At 37.6% G+C, this 19,195-nt stretch overlaps 1 protein-coding gene across 1 annotated transcript in view; it reads right to left on the reverse strand.

Moving 5' to 3' along the window:
• The window catches only part of LOC128022493 (ephrin-A2), a 122,834-nt gene that overhangs the window by 30,619 nt on the left and 73,020 nt on the right, over positions 1-19,195 (reverse strand). The gene's annotated exons all lie outside the window — the stretch shown is intronic.

Here is a 19,195-nt window from a genome sequence, read left to right on the forward strand (position 1 = left end):
ACATGAGATTAAACACATTTGCCATGCCATGCCATTTCACCTTGATTCTACTTGAGTCTTTGAGTCTGCCATAATATGTAGTATGTTAAAGCAATTAGTAAATGACCTAGGGCAAACCATCCCTTTAAGAATCCAATGGGACTTCAGTGGGCATTGTGGGAGATTAAAAAGTGCTATTACTTACCAAATAACTGTATGAAAGTGTCAGAACTGTTAAACCGCTATTAGAGGCTAAACATATGATGTCTAAAAGTTCTCCAGCACACACACACACACACCAGAGAGGCTGTTCTGCTGGGTATGCAGCAAATAAATATGCTCTCACACAGGAAGACACTCATTTCTGAAACAAGGACGCCTTTTCTCCTTCCCTGCATGAATCGCGACCCCTCCGAAAGATCTGGAAATAAGTATCTGCTCAGGGGAAACAGCAGAACCCTAATATTATCTCCCACATTATTCCCCACAGCCAGACAATGAGGGAGGGAACAGAACGAAGGAGATAGAGGATGAAACATTACTCATGGACTCTTTAGCATTGAGAAAATCAGTTTGAGGTGAGGGGAGGTCCGTCCATGCTACGCCATTCAAGGACAAACACCTGCCACCACAGGGCCCTTTAAACCCCCGGCCAATGGATTTATTGAAGGGCGCTGAGAGAGAGCATGAGATGAGCATCTACTGACATATCAGTGCTGTTCTCAAACAGGTACAGCTGGGGGGTTGTTGACCTCAGCAGTGTCTTTCACCAACTCGCACCTGGCTCTCATGAGAAGGTTCTTTTTTAGTAAATCAAAAACACACAGCGCAACCAGTGTAGATGGATTTCCAAACAAATTAGTCTTATGAACCAGTTATTTTTAGTCTAAAAAATACTGTGCAATGTAACCATGGTACTCCAGTTACCGTACAAATGACTCTTGTGAAACTTGTGAATCAAAAACACACAGCACAACAAGTGTATTTAAATTAAAGTACAAATGACTCCTATCAGGCAATTCATTTTAGTGAATCAAAATCATACAGCACAACCTGTACAGATGGATTCCCAAACAAATGACTCTAATGAGATGGTTCTTTTTGGTGAATCAAACGGATACAGTGCAAAAAAGTGTAAAGTCTGTACTTTTTAGAGACTCAAACAAATGTTAAAGAATCAGAATTGTTCAAAGAAATCAGAACCTGAACTGGAAATAGCTTTATTCGAAATTCTGTCTCTAAATCATTTCATTCATGAAAGTTTTCACGAGTGAGAATTTAATAAGAGGCATCCAGATGTGGTGACAGTATTCAGACGGTGTGTGTGTTGCTGCTGTTTGGCAGGAAGGGTAATGAGGCAGAGACAAAAGTAGCAGAGAGACTGATTACAGATGAGCATTTTATTGATTTTTTATTGACCAAGTAAAGTTATGGAGCCACGCAGGCTAGGCTGGCCAGATTATGTAATTAGCCCCAGCTGTCAATCACAGTTCTGGATGGGGTTGGGAGGATGGATGCAACTGGAAACTGTTTAAGTTCTGGATCTATTGCAAAAAGGCCAAAAGACATGTGGTGTTGATGGTAAAGCAGGGGATATAACAGCTTTGAGTGAATTAAACAAGCTTCTCAAGTAGGTTGGAAAGATGAACTTCAAATGAAAAACACACATGTTGACTAGGTTGCTTTGTGAACGTATCATTCATTTGACATGATTATTTTCATAGAACTGTTTGAACTGAGTCTGAACATATTGCTTGAGAATAAGAATGAATCATTTGGAGTGAATTCTTCTTCTGTATTTGTTATGTACACTACTGGAAAAAAAAAATTGGGGCTAATATATTTTTTTGTTTGTTTTTGAAAGGAGTCTCTTAACGCTCCACAAGGCTGCATTTATTTGATCAATAATACAGTAAAAACTGTAATAAAAATAATATAAAATATTACTAAATTTAAAACAACCATTTCTATTTCAATATATTTTATAATGTAATTCAGTTCTATGATGTTAAAGTTGCCTTTTTACCCGTCATCACTTCAGTCACTCCTTGAATAGAAAGTTCAAAAGAACAGCATTTATTTGAAACAGAACAGAACATCTATAGATGGTTTCGACGGGATTTTTTTTTTTTTATCATAATTTATTTTAAATAAATAAATAATAAAATAAATCTTACTGACTTTAAACTTTTAAACACCAGTAGATGGTCAGAGGGAACAAATAATATTTTTTTTTTTTACATAAAGTCTATGCTAATGTCAAATAACCCACCCCACTGAAAAGAACTGATCAGTTTGTTTCTCCAGATAAAACACTCGAGCATCACATGACATCTCATTACGACATCCCTCCTTCTCCTGCCTCCCCATCCACTCTCTCCCATTTCCTGCTGGTTACACATGCCTCTCTTTCTTTCTCCATCTCTTGAGGATAAGTCTTTTTTCTAGCACTGCCTTGCTCTATTTGCATCTTCTCCTTCAAAACCCCATCTCTCGTCCTCTCTGCCATTTCTCTCTCATCAGTATCCAGAGGGAAAGAGCAGAAGTCTTTGATCTGGTCTTGCTTTTTTTCAGAGGTTGAGGAGTCCTGAAATGGGAAGTGCTCTCCAATTAGCTCAGGTTAAATATTTCAGAGGCTACACAGCTATTTTTTTGTATCCCCCCACCATATACCCCATATATATAGCAGCTCTTATTCGATGCTACATAGTAAACCTGTACGCAACCTGAGACGCAAACCTCCTCGCATTTCTGCTTCAGGCTCCATGAAAAATATACTGTATTTGAGGGAAAAAACATCAGGCTTTGAAACAAGAAAAGGGTAAACCCAGGGTAGAGGAAACTGGTTTTGGTTCTTTAGTGTGACCATTTCTCATGGTTTAAGTCCTGAACGTAGCTTCCAGTGCTGCACGTCTTCCTATGTTATGATTGCTAATCTAATTTTGTAGTCCAAAAACCATAAAAAGTAAAACAGGACTATAAAAACATGACATGGAAATCCTGAGTTACTCAAAGAGACAACGGCCTGGCTGGATGCATTACATTCGTGTCCAACTCGATTACCCAGCGAGTGTCGTGACGAGGAGCTTTGAGACACCAAACGAAATCATTTCCACGAAGGAAAGAATTAGATGCTCAGATCACGAGCCACATCTGGAGAAAATCGCCTTTGAACTTTCTGTCAGCAATGGACAAAGTCCTGATGGGACGAAGGTCAAAGTTCCGGGGGGTCAGAGCGGGCTACCCTCTCCAGTCTCTTAAAACAGCTCAGCTCAGTTCTCATCACCCATCTGACCAGGATTTAAGATGACAAAGTACCAATCCCATACTGAAGATCCGTCCTGCCTATGTTATCCCTCTTTACAATAGATGAAATCAATTAAAACACGCAGCCAACATTAAATATGATATTCTATATTTTGTAAATGGCCACAAGCCCATAAGCAGAATGTAATGTGACTGCATAAAACTCCATCTGTGGTTTTCCTGCATCTACAATAAACATGCTTGGTGCTCAAGGTCCCAGATGATCTGTGAGTTAATACCACACCATTCACACATTCTCTGCGCTCGGCTCCTGCTTGACGTATTACATGAAGAACCATCACAGCGTTCCTACGCAGAACTACCACGCATTAAAATACAATACCCATGAAGCCAAATAAAGAAATGATTTTCTCTTAGGTGCCTCTACTCTTCCTAATGAAATCCTGGGGAATTACGGATAAGCACCACAACTGAATTATTAAATTTTCACAAACTGTTGCTCACTTATTAATTTTTCTTTTCTTTTTTTTATTTGAAGTGTGTCAATGAGGTTGGTGAGCCTTGGCCTTCTTTTCCCAGATGTAATAGAAAAGGAAGGTGAAAATAATGTAATACCAAATTAGCCAATAAATGGAAAAGAGATAATATGACTAGAGGGAGTTCGGCCTGTGTTTTGATACAGATGCAACAACAATTTAATAATTTTGTATGTCATTGCATTCCAAAACTGTAATTCATAATGCAATTCAAACGCCACTGCCACAAAGGGCACTAGTAGGCATTAGTAGGATATAAAAAATAATTTACGTATGATTGCATATACTATGTACTTGTATACTAAGTTTCTGGACTATTATTGGAATCTGCAATCTTTTATGTTTTTATAGTGGCTTTTGTTGGATTCAGAAAGATCAGCAGCAAATCAGCATACACGAAAGATTTCTGAAAATTCAACTTTTTAAATGTAAAAAAAAATATTTTAAAAATAGAACAGTGTTTTACAGTGTTTATTTTTATAAAAAAATGCAAAACTTTTTAATTGTAATGTTCAATATTGGCTTTAAATTTTTTTTGTATATACTGTAGGTATAATAATGGCTATAAAAATAATTATTTACAGCTACTGTATAAACACAAATTTCAACTTTTGTGGAGATTAAGAATAAATGAAAATCATGATCTTATCATCATGCCATCAAGGTCCATGAATTAGAGAAAGAGAGAGAGAGGGAGGGAGAGCTGCCAATCCTTCAGTAATAAACAGTTCAGAAAGTGAAGTAAAGTGATTTATCAATATGAGAGAGAGGGAGAGGAATTTCTAAAGGAGCGAAGCAGTGGGCGGCCGCAGAGTGCAGCAATGCTGACCAATTGAGCAGGTTTGATCCTGTTCAAGTGCTGCTCTTGGTTAATGGCTATATTGATTGTCTCAGCGCTGCTCTAATGAGTTGCTGTTTCTGAAGGAGCCATTGGCCTGGATTGAGTAGCCGCTCCACTTACAGTATCTGATGTAAAGCTCCACCCAGACCTTTTATTCACATTAGAAGCCAGTGTACAGTAAATGACTGACACCCTCAGACCATGACCAACATCTTCACACAAATTCATAAGCAACTTAAAAAAAAATGCTGCACACAAACTTTGGGTTAAAAGTTTGCTTTTTGTTAATTAATTATTATTGATTGTTTGATATATTTTTTTTAATCAATACTTTTATGTCATGAATTAGTTTAAGTGGCACATCTTGGGTTAAATAGTAAGTTTTTAATAATGATCAATTATTGCATTCATTATTATTCACTTTAATTTATTATTATTATAGCAATACTTAAGTAATAATTCTCAGTCTTAAGTAATAAATTATATTTAACCATCCCAAGCATAAACATACATGACACAATTTTTTTGGATTAGATAGTCAGTTTTGAATAATTATCAACTATCGTTTTCCTTATTATACATTCTAATTCATTATTATTCTATCAATACTTCTTCTTGAATAATACATTTTGAGTATATTTTATCAAAAATATACATGGCACACAAATATGGGTCTAAATAGTCAGTTTGTAATAATGATAAATCAAAGAATTATTATTTATTTCAACTCATTTTACTCATTCTTTTCAGTGTTGAATGAATTAGATGTATATTTATAATTCCCATTTCTCTTGCTTTCTCCTCCATCTTGGATTTCTTTTTTTCCCACTGAGTTTGTTGCGGTGCATTCAGAGATTGGTGTTGCTGTAAAAAAATAAAAATTAATTGTAATGTAAATAGCACAGCTATGAACTCGCTATAGGTTTGTGAACGGAACAATGTTGTTGCATGTGTTCATACACATAAAAAATACATTAAATATGTAATACTGAAGCGTTGCTGTCATTAATCACATGCACGGACAAATGAAAAGTGCTGTCTTGTGCAGAAAATAATGTTCAAGTTTATTGTAGCTAAGTGCACAGACTAAAAGGGTGTTCATACACTGATAGTGCAAAGCAACTGGAATTCATTTATTTTGAATGAGATTTAACAGTTTTCACATAACCGACAGAGACCATGATGAAACAAACTTTATGCAAATACGCAGAGACATTATGCGGCAACTATATTAGACTGCATTTTTCTAAAAACCATCTAGTCGAGCATGAACGCCTACTGTACCACCAACAGTACAGTGACATGATGACCTCCAGTGATCTGATTGCTGTCATTGTGAACACCATTTAATGTCTCTCTTCCAAAAACAAGAATTTTATGATTGTAAATTCATGTCAAAAATACATGCACTACCACACTCAGCACCACCCACCCGAAAAAACTGGGTGCATGTGCAATCAGAAAATCTCAAAAGTGAAAAGAAAAATCTTTCCGAATGGTATCAAACATGGTAACGGCAATGGGCTCGCCTGACAAATAAACAGCTCTGTGGCTCTGGAGCAGGGCAGCATTCTGGTTTAAATTCTCCCAAAGCTACAAACATGTTCCAGCTCTGGCTGTTTATTGGTAGTGAGAATGAAGGCTTTTTAATGACATGCCACATCAGCGATCGCAAGCAAACAGTCCGCACATCTAGATTGTGATGTGGCTGGACTGGACTGAAAATATACATAAGCATACATACAGTTTAACAGCCTTATTTAGAAAAGGAGGCAACTAATGCTGCAAATCCTCAGACGCCCCTCTTAAATTATGTGGTAGACCAAATGATCCGCTCCTAATAATCACTGCTGTCATTTAAGCTAAATACACATTTAAACACACTTATTATGCAAGTGAGGTGAGGGTAGAAGGTTTTATAATAGGTCTTATATAAAATATTAAATATTTGGGTCAATGACAAATTAAGAGTCTACACAATAAAATAAAAACTCTTTCAAAAATGTAGTTTAAAACACATGCGCCAAGTTCTTAGAAATGTACTCTGTATTCATGCAGGTTTCAAACAAAAGCTTCAAATGAATGACTTAAATATCATAATTTTTTTATTTTTTTAACTACACATTAGTATTAATTCATGAATATACATTACTGAGGGGTCAATTTTAGAAGAGTGTCACCACACACAATTTTACAACCTAATCTGAAGTTTATTTAAAAAAAAAAAATTAAAGTTATTCTAAATTGTTTTGTTGGTAAGACCATATGACTTTTGGTTTGGATGACAAAAGCTGTTTGGATATTAATAAAAGTGTGTTTTTAGATTTATTTTTTACCTATTTTTTATTCATCACAATAATTTCATGAAAATGTATCTGGCAGATATGTGAATAGGTTTGAGACATCCAGTCAAGCACTGGGGAAAAACAGTGCAGGATTTAGTGCTAGTGAATATCACAGAATTCAGTCTTTTATAAAGAGATACATGTGAGATGCTAAGCGAGTAAACTAAGTGACCTGAGGTGCTTGAGTCGCTCTGTCAATCCTTATTTCAGTCTGACAGGCTAATGCTCGGCTAGCCACCACTGACAGCTGTCCAATGAAATGAAATGTACATCCAGAGATGGGCGAGCGACTCAAGGGTCAATCTTCTCAGAGGTGTAGTGGATGGGGAATCGCTGGGGTTAATTACTTTATCAGCTCTGAAAGGCTTTCCGTGCGTTTCGTAGGTGAAAAGTAATGCGGGTATGAGGATGTGAGTGTAGGGGTCCATTACGTCCTGGTTTGTCCATCAGCGTGAGCTCGTTTCCACATGCACGTGGCCGAGCGTTCACCTAATAGCATCTCCTGTGGAATTAGCGTGGATCAATGAGGCCCGCGTGTCTGGTTTCACTCTGAAGATGCTCTCTTGTGGCAGATGGTCAGTAGTTTATCACTTCAATTAGCTTTCGTGCACAGAAGCACTCGGTCGAGTCGGATTTTGGCTTCTCCGAGTCCACCGTGACCGCAAGACCTGCTAAATTCTTTCTCTCCCACCTGCGGCACCGAGCCACATCTTGAATCGCATTTCCACCACCTAACAGATAAATGAAAGCATTAGGCTTTCACTTCTGCTTCAAATCAGGAGATAGCCAGGAATTTGAGAAATGGCCAACAGGATGGACTTTAATAGTGCTGAATGATGGATTGGTTCCGCTAGAGTTTCACATAAACAGATTATTCAATTAAAGTCTTTAATTGGTAATAGATTGTATTGATCAAGGCTTTTGTGTTTTAGCCAGAGCGCCAATGACTTTTCCGGCTTTCCTCATTGGCTGGAGCTGTCAGGGTGACACCGTGAGGAGCTTCTTACCTGCATCAGATGATTGGTTCAGCCTTCACATCTCATTTGACTAATGCGGCACACCAGCCTGTCAGGCACTGTGCGCTCTCACTCTTCTGGAGAGCTGCCAAGCATTTCTTCCACATTTGCAATTCAACACTGTCACGAAATTAAATTCGTCCTGTTCCTCGGTGTGAAGAGGGATGTGGTAGTATTCAGCGCCATCATCACTTTGCATGGGTATTTCCAGATTTCATTTCACTTGTCTGTCAGTGACAAGACTCTGAGAATGAGGCATGTGCGCATTTCTGTAGTAAAAAACTTTTTAAGAAAAATTAAGAAATGATAAATCACCTTTTCTGAAGATTTGTTAAAATATACATATTTTTTAATACATCCATTAAAAGTCTGACGGCAGTAAAGTTGTTGAAGAAATACCTTTATTTAGTAACGATGCATTCAATTAATCAAGTGATATTAAAGTCATTTATAAGGTTGCAAAAGACTTCCATTTCAAATTAATTCCAGTTCTTCAAAGAATCAAATCTATCATTGTTTCCACAAAAATATTATGCAGCACAACTGTTTTCTTAATTTATAATAATAAACGTTTATTGAGCTACAAATCAGCATATTAGAATGATTTCTGAAGCATCATGTGACACTGAAGTAATGCATCACAGGAATAAATTACTTAAATATATATATTTGTATTTATTTATATATATTTTATTTTAAATGGTTATAATATTACCCTGTTTATTGCAGCTTTGGTGAGCAGAATAATAAAAAAAAATCTTACTGTTTCCAAACTTCTGACAGCATTTTTTAAATAAATAATATAAGATTATATCAAATTAGTACGGTTTTCTTTTCAAGAACTTCACTGTTTTAAAAAGTATTTTTTTCTTTGTTATGAAAAATATGCCTAAAAAATATCAGAATTAATTTGAATTCATAAAACATGTCCATTCAAGTCACTAAATGCATAGTACGATTTGCATTTTTAATGTGCTTTCAAATAAAATAATCCATTATCCTGTCATTGACCCACTAGCTATAGACAGTGGTCATAGCAAACACAACTAAAAGTAAAACTATATGCTAGGAAAACTAGAAAATGTTAAACACAGTCAACATCATTGTACAAAGCAAATGAATTAATCAGGAATATGATCTGAGCGCAGTATTGGTAAGTCATCTTAGAAAGGTCTATCTGTATGGAAGACAGCTTTCAAGGTTGCATCCTTTCCTTCTCTCTTCTCTCTTTCTATGAGTGATCATGTATTCCTGGGCCGGATCTCCTCTAGTGTCTGAGTGCCAGTGGGTAAATGTGGATCAAACATAGACATCTATCGAGGTCTCTACCTACGGCACCCGCCAACTGCCACTGTCACAGGCCACCGAGAACACCCGCTACACCTCGTCAAGAAATGTAAAAATAAATCTATTCATTTCCACATCAAAGCCAGCACTGTCATCTGTCCTCACTAGCAGAGCTTGGCGGGTTGAACTTGCCTCTTGGCAAGGTACTCGGGGTTCATTTTTTCCAGTAGGCTTTCACTCAAAGACAGGTAAACCCTGCACTTTTTTTGTTTGAATTATTATTTTGGCTTGAGGTTTTAAACGTATGCAGGGACAACTTTGTAAATAGAGTTTCCTGACCTTTTAAACTTTCTTGATTAAATCCTTGGGGTTGCAGTTTAATTAGTAGTGTTTGCTAAGGCAATTATCACTAATAATATTGCATATCATTATGGTAAGGGATCAGAACAAACTTGTAACCCTGAATATTACTCATCCCACGCTATTTGTGCTCCAGGGAATTTTCTTAACCTCACAGTACACTCTTTGTTGTGGAAAACTGTGCTTTTACATTGCTTTAAGCCATATTTTTATTCTTACCTAATGGACAACAAAATGGTAGAAAAAAATTTGACAGACTTACAGTATATCGAAAATGTTACCTAACCATATGTAAACACTAGAAAATAAATAAATAAACAAACAAACCTCCAGACTAAAAAAACAAACCAACAAAAAAACAACTTTAGAATGCCACAATGTATGGATATCTAGGTTGTGCAAAATTCTGAATTAAAAAACGTACTCAAATTTGAATCAAGTTGGCTACATCCAACAGGAAGTTAGGTGTTCATGTAAATTAGACTGCCAGGAAGAGGATTTTACTGAATTATAATAGTACATTTTACACAGGTTATGCATTTTGGAAAGTAAGTGTTCCTCTACCCAAACCACAATGTATAAATTAATATATTTGTTTAATAATAAAAAAAAAAAAAAAACCTTGGTGAATTGAATGTTAAAATTTGTGTGTATGTGTCTGTCTTTGTGTCTGTCTTTAACTTCTTTCCAAAGAGTATTGTAAAGCCAGTCCTTGAATTTCAATGAATTTTGTCCCTCTACAGTCAAATTCAAATCACAATTTGACATCCTGTGCAGTACCTCAATACGAAATGTGGTTTTTGAGTCATGGATCGGATGATTTTTCAGTTAATAAGCAGGAAAAATATATAAGCACGGAGAATGAGAATGCTGAGAAGGTTTTTTTTTTTTTTTTGACAATTTAATGTACATGTATCTCAAAAGCAAGGAGAAGTGAAAGCGGAATCAACTCGATATTCTCCTCTCCTTGTGGTTTAAAATCACATGTGTGCCGAACTATGGGGCCTGGTCCATACGTAACATCAACTGTGACCCTTTTAAACCCTAATATATGACAGATCAGAACTATCATTCGTTTACTTTTACATTAAATAGTCAAATTGCTACTCCATATCAATCGCATACAACAAACAAAAATATAGAATAATTAAACTGTATACATACAATAACAGACTGTCATACACACTTTTCCCAGAATGATCTTGTGACCTGGTAGCAACACAACTGTTTGTGACTCGGTGGTTGGGGACCTCTGGAATAGAACACAAACCCCAACACCCAGATAACCACCAGAACCACTGTAGCATCATGGTGACTTCTGCACATGCAAGCACCATCCACATTTTCAGAAAATGTTGCAATCCCAGTCACTGAATGTTCATTCCTCATTGGTAACATCGGTACTGACAGCCTGCTGCGCCGAAAACCTAAATCTGAACAGCAGTGATCATGTATTAATTCCCAGGGCCTCTTGGGTTGTTGATCCCTGAGGCAGTAGACTGCCATGATCCATCAAGTATTAAACTCGCTGACGGCCTGCTCTGAACCAAAGCACCCAACAGCAAAAGGCTAAAGTTTAGCATGTAGCTAAAATACACAAACACATCTTTCACACAGCAGACAAAACATTTTTCTGGACCGCCCAAACTTTCTAAAACAGTAGCAAAGCTTGTGTAAACAGTTGCTGCGGACTTGCCGACGTTGAGAATGTGCATGTGGAAGTGTGTCCCACAAAGCTTTAAAACATGGGTCCTCCCACCGTGTGGCAGCAGGGACTGTGGTTAGCCATGTGCAGAGAGGCGCTGATGGCAGAGTGGGGAGGTGCAGCCGTGATGGACGCGGCCTCTGCGTGTGACGGACTGTCAGTGGGAAGGTGGTTCTTGTTCTGCTGGGTCGGTTGGTGGCAGGATGGACCCCGCCAGTTGAGACTGATTGATGTGGCGGGGGGTGATGAAGCGTTGGGGGCTGCCAGATTTGGTGGGTATCCAAGAGTGGCACACCTATCAAGGTGTGTAGGGGGTGGCCACCTCCAACAGTCCTGAGGTTCAACTGCCTATCAAGGCGAAGCAGGTGTACATGTCACAGTGGCTGACTGAGATTGGCCAACGATCCCAGTCTGGACTGGAGTGTGCATATGTGGGAATGGAAGGAAGTCTGTCAGAACACAGTGTGGCTCACTCACCCTCTTTCCAGCTGTCACCTCAAATCTAGATCTGTCATACCTGTTTACACACTTGACACCTTATTACTGGGTAGCAATCAAAGCCCATGGGTCCAGCTCTGTTGGTTTAAAATCGCTCGTACTTTATTTAACTTTGATTTATCGACTAAACACTATTCACACTGAAACTTTACTACATTTGCTTGAACGACTCGGTGCAGAGTCAAGATTTTTCCTGGTTGTTGTTTGTTTGTTTGTTTTATTGGACACTCTTAAAAATAAAGCTTCTAAAAGGTTTTTGTTTTTTTCTTAGTGTGAAAAATTTTTCCACTATAAAGAACTTTAAAGGTTCCGTAGATGTTAAAAGTATATATATATATATAGTACAGACCAAAAGTTTGGACACACCATCTCATTCAAAGATTTTTCTTTAACTATGAAAATTGTAGAGTCACACTGAAGGCATCAAAACTATGAATTAACACATGTGGAATTATATCTTTTGGTCTGTACTGTATATATATATTAGGGGTGGAACGGTTCCCAGATATTACAACAACAGTGATGTAAAAAAATAAAATAAAAAAATAAAACCTGGACAAACCATTCACTCTTGTTCAATGCGAATGCCGTATGCTGTGAATATGAGCGGACATTTATTCCGTCGTCACCCAGGTGCTGATGGCGTGCATGCACAGGAGAGACCTGAGCAGCACACGTTGATACCTGAGTTGTGTAAATGGACAAATTCACACAAAAAGTATGTCAAAATGCCCGTCTTTGTAAGTATCCTACAGCAAACATACTGTAGCCGGCTGAACGTAGGCCTACTGTATCAGTGCACTGGATCACTGCATTCTCTTAAAGTGACAGTCTTTATATTAATCAAACAGCAGCAGTAAAGAAATCACTCATTGCTCTTGATTGGAAACGGTGAACTACTTTATAACTTTTCACTACTGAATATATTTCTTGGCTCCACTGAAATAAACATATTTGCTCGGCTCATCCGCCATCTACGATAAGTTTTTGGACAGTGCTCATCACAATGCATTCTGGGATTTCCCTCTCCACAAAGGATGCTGCAATGCTGCCAAAACAAGTCATCTTGGAAGTTAGCAATTGTGTCAAGCGCACATCTATGATGCTGTTTAAGTAGAAAGCAAGGGACTGTAATGGAACTAATGTGCATGACGACAATGTCATTATCATTAGATTTAAATATTAATGAGCAGATGTGGAGTTTAACATCAAGCTTTACACTTCTGATTTATTTTTTAATCTAATATGCTACTAAAGCCTGCAGGTGAGTTAGTCGAGACATTCAGAGAGAGAGAGAGTTGATCTCTCTGGAGTGTTTGTGGACAAAACATGTGAGCCCATGACAGGAAGCACCTTGCGGGCAGAGTTGACTGACAGTACAGGTCACCCTATGTCTGGATCAATCAGAGTAGCTGAGGAGAAAGGGAGGAGTAAGACACAGGGGGAGAAAGTGGGGTGCTCTGCTCCCCAATCTGAGGGTCTGTCTGTCGGCCCTGGACGAGGCCGTTGCCTGCTGCTCACCAGCTCGCGGGAAACACATGGTCGAGTCAGCAGCCATTAATGCCAGTCATCTCGCATTAGCAATCTCTCTCGCCTTAGACGGCTGCAAATATGGGAAGCCGAGAAGATTTTACACCCCATGCTGAGTCCAAAATTAACATTTTGCCACACCTACTAATGGTGGGTGGATTTGGGAAGATGTCAGAATAGTATTTATATTAAAATATTTTTTATGTCCTCATGAGAATGGGATTATTTTAGTTGTTTTCCCCCTGCATATTAATGACAAATTGTGAGGGGATTGTGTAACTTTCAGCATCATTTTCAGCAAGTCTCTGTCTCTTGGCGAAACTGCACCTGTCACGAAAATGTAGAGAATACCTGTCATGATTTACTCTTAGTTTATTTGTTTTAGCAGCTAAATGCGAGGAATATTTGACACATGTGTCACCGCAAGGAGTTCTGGAGGAAAAAAAAATCTTCAGAGAGCTTACATTGAGGTAAAAGAAAATGTCCAAGCTGGCTAACATGGCTTGTACGTCATCAATTTGATATATGCATATATTTTGTATTATTGTTATATTATTATTATAGTTTTTGTTAATATTTAGAATTTAGTTTTTTAAATCTCTATATACCGGTAGTTTTTGTTACATTTACATTTTTCATTTTTATTTATTTAGTTTTATTTATTTTAGTATTTAACAAATTAATGAGAAAATTAGAAATGTTGCCTTGCCAAGTATGTGAAATTAAATAAGTTGCATTTGATGTATTTTATTTTATTTAAATCATGTTTATTTCAGCTTTTATTTTTCTACGGTTTAGTTCCCTATAACAATTTTAGTCCATTAGGGGGAAAAAAAAATTCATGAATGAATTAATAGCATGTTTTAGCATTCAGTGGTAGTTCTCAACAACAAATTACACAACTGAAATGATAAATAGTTGATTTATACTTGATAACATGATACTATCTCTGGTCTCTGGCTTTTATTGCAACACTGTGTGTGTGTGAATCACAACCACAGAATACTCCTTTCTCCCTGTGCGAGGACAGAAACACAACAAAGCCAAGGCAAGGCATCAAAAGAGGCACGTCTTTAACAATCCTTGAGACGCTGTCAGCCTTAAGCACATCTAAAGAAACCCTGCCTTCAAAAGCCATTCACGTGAATCCACTGATTCAACGGAGAGCGTCATGATAACCAGTATGAATATTAAACAAACCAAATAAACCAGTACATGAAACACAGGTCTTCGACTGTTTTCGTCGAAAGGGCTAAAAGACATGGCGAACGAGAGATAAAACAACAAAAACCAAAACCTTTTGAGTGATGTCCTCACCCTGACACATTTCGGACAGAATGAAGGACGAGGAAGGGGGGTCTCTCTTGCATTTCTTATTCATCAATTTCCATTTCATTAAAAAGGCTTATGAAAATATATTCTAATCTTCCAAGAACACACAAAAAGCTGTGAGGTTCATGGACCCATTTTTGTCTTTAAGCATATGGGGAGGGGTGGGAAGCCTTTTGTCAAGTTTCTAAAGAGCCCCGAAGCCCTTGTGCTCAGTAATGGATGCTGTTCCACAGGTAAGAGTTTCCATTAAGCATCGAAAATAATTTAATTAAATCCTACCGATGGCTTTCACGCAAAACCTGTTTTGGGTAATAAGACGGGATGTGTTCTGCTTTAATATCTGCTCGTCTCTGATGCCTCGGAGCCCTGCCAGCAGACTCACCCCGCTCACCCGTGGCCAATTAGTGGAACATCAGGTGTCCGCGGAGGCCCTGTCCCAATCAGAGGTTCGGTTTCCTCTGGAGTCGCACGTGAGGTCTCAACACAACACAGGCCGGCTGTTCAAACATCTCCGCTCACTCCCACAATGCACCGCAGGACCATCGCCCTGTACACTAAAGATGTTACCCAAGGGTCTCATAAAGAGAGATGTTTGAGAAAGAAAAGATCCCTGTTGGAACCAACGTTCTGCCACCTCTCTGAAAGTCACAGTTAGATAACACAAATGGATACATTACGATAATTAGAGACGTCTCATGCTTAGAGTCTCTGGAGGCGACGCGAGTGTGAGTGTGTTTTGCTGTAGGTTGTTGTTGTGCGGCGAGGGGCGTGGGTGTATTAAAATCAAACTACAAAAGCCAAATCAAATCAATCTGCACGGTTCATGAGATATACACAAAAATAACATGCACTCAAATTAAAGTCAATATCAAATGGCTGTAATGGAGGGTAATTTCGGTTTGGAGATAGAATGCAAGAAGCCCTGAATAATGAATCAAACGTAAACAGCTAAAATTACCTGAGCAACAATTTGGCCACCCAGCTTCAAACCGCTGCTCTCTGATGACTCGTGCAGATTCACTCCAGTGGAAAAAAAGAATACATTTTCCCATTATTGTAATATGTTTACAGGGAGTAAACAAAATGGAAATGGCACTGAGTACAACGTTAATCACCGCTGGTTATGATGTAATGAAAAGATGCACACGCAGGGCAAAAGCATGCGGGCCAAAATCTGCTGTCCTTTATTTCTTAAACAAAAGAAAATGGGCCTATAAAACAGATTCTTAATTATTTCTTGCCTGTTTATTTCACGGATTGCATAATATAAACAACTGTTTATTTAAACATTGCAAACAGATGGAGATTTTTAAATGAAAACAAAATGTATACATTTTCTTATGACTAAACAACATTCAATTTATGCTGATAACTATGATAAGCTTTGGAAATTTTTACTCGACAGTCTCAAACACATGTGATGCTCGTGGTGTTTACAGCGTCTGCCGTCATAATTAAAAAAAAAATTATAAACTTGGTCTATTGTTGTTTACTTTATACATACAATTATGTTTACATTATAACATTATTTTACTTAAAATTTGAAATGATTTTCGCAGAAAAAAAAAATAAAAATCTGCCGACATTTAGACTGCCAACCAATCCGCAAACAGCCACGGACTGTGACGTGTGGCCCCAGCATCTTGGGAGATGTTCTAAACATTGCAAGGCTAGTAATATGTCGCAGAGCTCCCTGCATAATTTCTTGAGTAAAAACCTTGGCTTGATGTACAACCGGACACAAGGCCTAACATTACACCTGATGAGGATGTTTCTCCCTCCCCTGGCCTTGCATCAACAGGTAGAGTTGCCAACCATTCCGTATAATACTGAATTGTGCCATTTTTAAGGCATCAAAGAGCAATTCCGTATGAAATCTATACGGAACACAGTTTGTTCTGTCACTCTTGAAAATTAAATACAGAATGTTAAATAAAGAGAAAAAAATTAATAAATTACTTCTAGCGTATTCTTAAACTAAGACCTCATTATTGAAGCACAAATTCAAGCACCAAAAGCAGCCCACACTCTTTAAGTTCTCTTTAATTAAAAATATGCATTTTCATTCATTCACTGAATGACTGTATGGTTACAGGCACTATTAAAGGTAGGGAAGATGTTTTTGGCGATCCTGAGTGTAATGATTAGTTATGTTTTATATTTGTAATCACCTGCAATCTAGCTAAACCAGGCATTTTATGAACTAAAATAGCATAAAGTGCATATTTTCCATATTGTCCAGTGTTGTTTGGACCCCACTGACTTCCTGTGTGGACAAAAAAAAGTTCCATCAAGAAACATTCTTCAAACAATGTTTGTGATCCACAGAAGATGTTTTACCAACAAAAAGTATCTTAAAAAATGTAATCAATATATTGTTTTCTGTAAGTGAGTAAACAAGATGTTTTTCACATAATTTAGAAAGAAAAATTCCAGGCTACAAGCTCCAGTTCTCAAAAGTCCCAGGATCATAGAAAATTCTCCAGGCCCCCCCCAAAAAACCTTAGACTCCAGAGGGTTAAAGTCATACAGGGTTGTAGCAAAATGAGGGTGAGTAAATACTGAGAGAATTTTCATTTTTGGCTGAACTATGCCTTTAAAGAATCAAACTCCACCTATACCAGGCCTGTGTGTGTCTGGATCTGTGAGATCTGACAACATTTGATTATCAGGGCTGAGAGTTTGCAGGCGTATTTCACACAACAGAGTGGCGTCCATCCTGTAATCTGTGCTGTGTCCACGTGCCACCTGTATCTGCACACACATCATCCTTCCTCTGCTGGAACTCATTCCATCAGGGCACACATGGGCTGTGGGACACTGGCACTCAGACAGCAATATGCTGCCCTGTTCTCCATCCATCCAGTCTGTTGATATATTAGTCACAATACCACTGATGAAGCCTTCTCTATTCTATTTTGTTCTGCTCCGCTTGACTATAACATGGTCTATATCATTCAGTTTGCTTCTATTCAAGACTGATCTATTATATTCTATCTGTTATGTTGTCTTGTTCTAGCCTTACCTATTCCATTAAATTCTATTAATTTCAGTTTAGTTTTAATGTCAATTCAGTTCTGTTTTACTCTATTAATATAATGTATTCTGTTCTAGGTTATTGTCTTATGTTACATTTGTTCTATTTTTCGATCCGAATCCGTTTTATTTCTATTTATTGTATTATATCTATTGTATTCCATTCAGTTGTTTTTTTAGACTGAACTATTATATTCTATTCTGTTCTAGACAGATGTATTCTATTTTATTTATTTATTCTATTCTAATGTAACAAAGTCTATTCTTTTCAGTACAATTTGCTTCCCATCTATTCTATTTAGTTCAGCTCAATTCTGTTCTAGAATTTAGGTCTAGACTGATATGTTCCATTTTCCGTTTGTTATCTTATAGAGTGAGTGATTCTATGAAGTTCTGATCTATTCGCAACTATTCAGCTGTGTTTAGTTCTGTTCTTGATTCTAATTGAATTCTATTTGATCCATTTTCTAACCTATTCTATTCCATTCTATTCTATTTTAATGGCACTGGCAAAATCTGTATCAGAGAGATAAACTCTGAATCTGAATGTACGTTCACATCACCGTCACACACTGTTCGTCCCAAATAATTGGTAGGATCTACTGGGGTAGTGAATATTAATACTATTCAAATCCCCATTCACAGAAATCTCACGTCTACACGTGCCGTTGCACTGCATCTATAATTGGATCATACAAAGGAAGCTTATAGCGTTTATTTACTCTTTATCTTGTGTAGACCTTTGTGATGAATTACAACTGAGCTCTATACAGGAGCGCGTATCTCATCAACGGGACACTGTTAGAATTCCACACAGCAGGAAGTTCTCCTGCAGCTGGAGCAGTTCCCTGAGACAAAATTAGGCCACTATGTTTGCCTGATCCACGTTCTCCTCTGCACAAGAGGACAGAGACGAAAACATGAAGAAAAAAAGTCTGGAGCCCAGGGCAATCATGGAAACATACAGCCGTCCCATACACACACACCACATGAGGATGACAGGCTCCTTTGCTCAATTCTGTTTGTGAGTTCTCTCTCGCCGCGTTTCTCCACGAGCAGCAGATGAAAGAGCAGGATGCTTCAGTGTGTGCCTCCCACGGGCTCCTGAAAACGTCAATACACTCTCCTGCAACACATCTGAAGCAAGATACATACACACATGCTTACACACACAAACAACGGGGAGAGATCTCCAGTAACCACATACCACAAACATGAGACATTTTCATACGTTTTTTATTTTATTTTATATATATATATATATATATATATATCAATAAACAACGACAAGTTTGGATTTCCAAGGGAGGGGTCATTCTAGTACAGATATGGTTAATTTTCGTTATGGTTAATTGGTACCTGATCTAGATGGCAATGTGTAATATAAAGTCTGTGACGTGTAGGGTTTAAATAATAATGATAATTTAATTATTTATCTTTATGTGTTATTTATTAATATTACA

This window comes from Carassius gibelio, chromosome A11 (genome assembly GCF_023724105.1).
Source record: "Carassius gibelio isolate Cgi1373 ecotype wild population from Czech Republic chromosome A11, carGib1.2-hapl.c, whole genome shotgun sequence".
NCBI lineage: Eukaryota > Metazoa > Chordata > Actinopteri > Cypriniformes > Cyprinidae > Carassius > Carassius gibelio.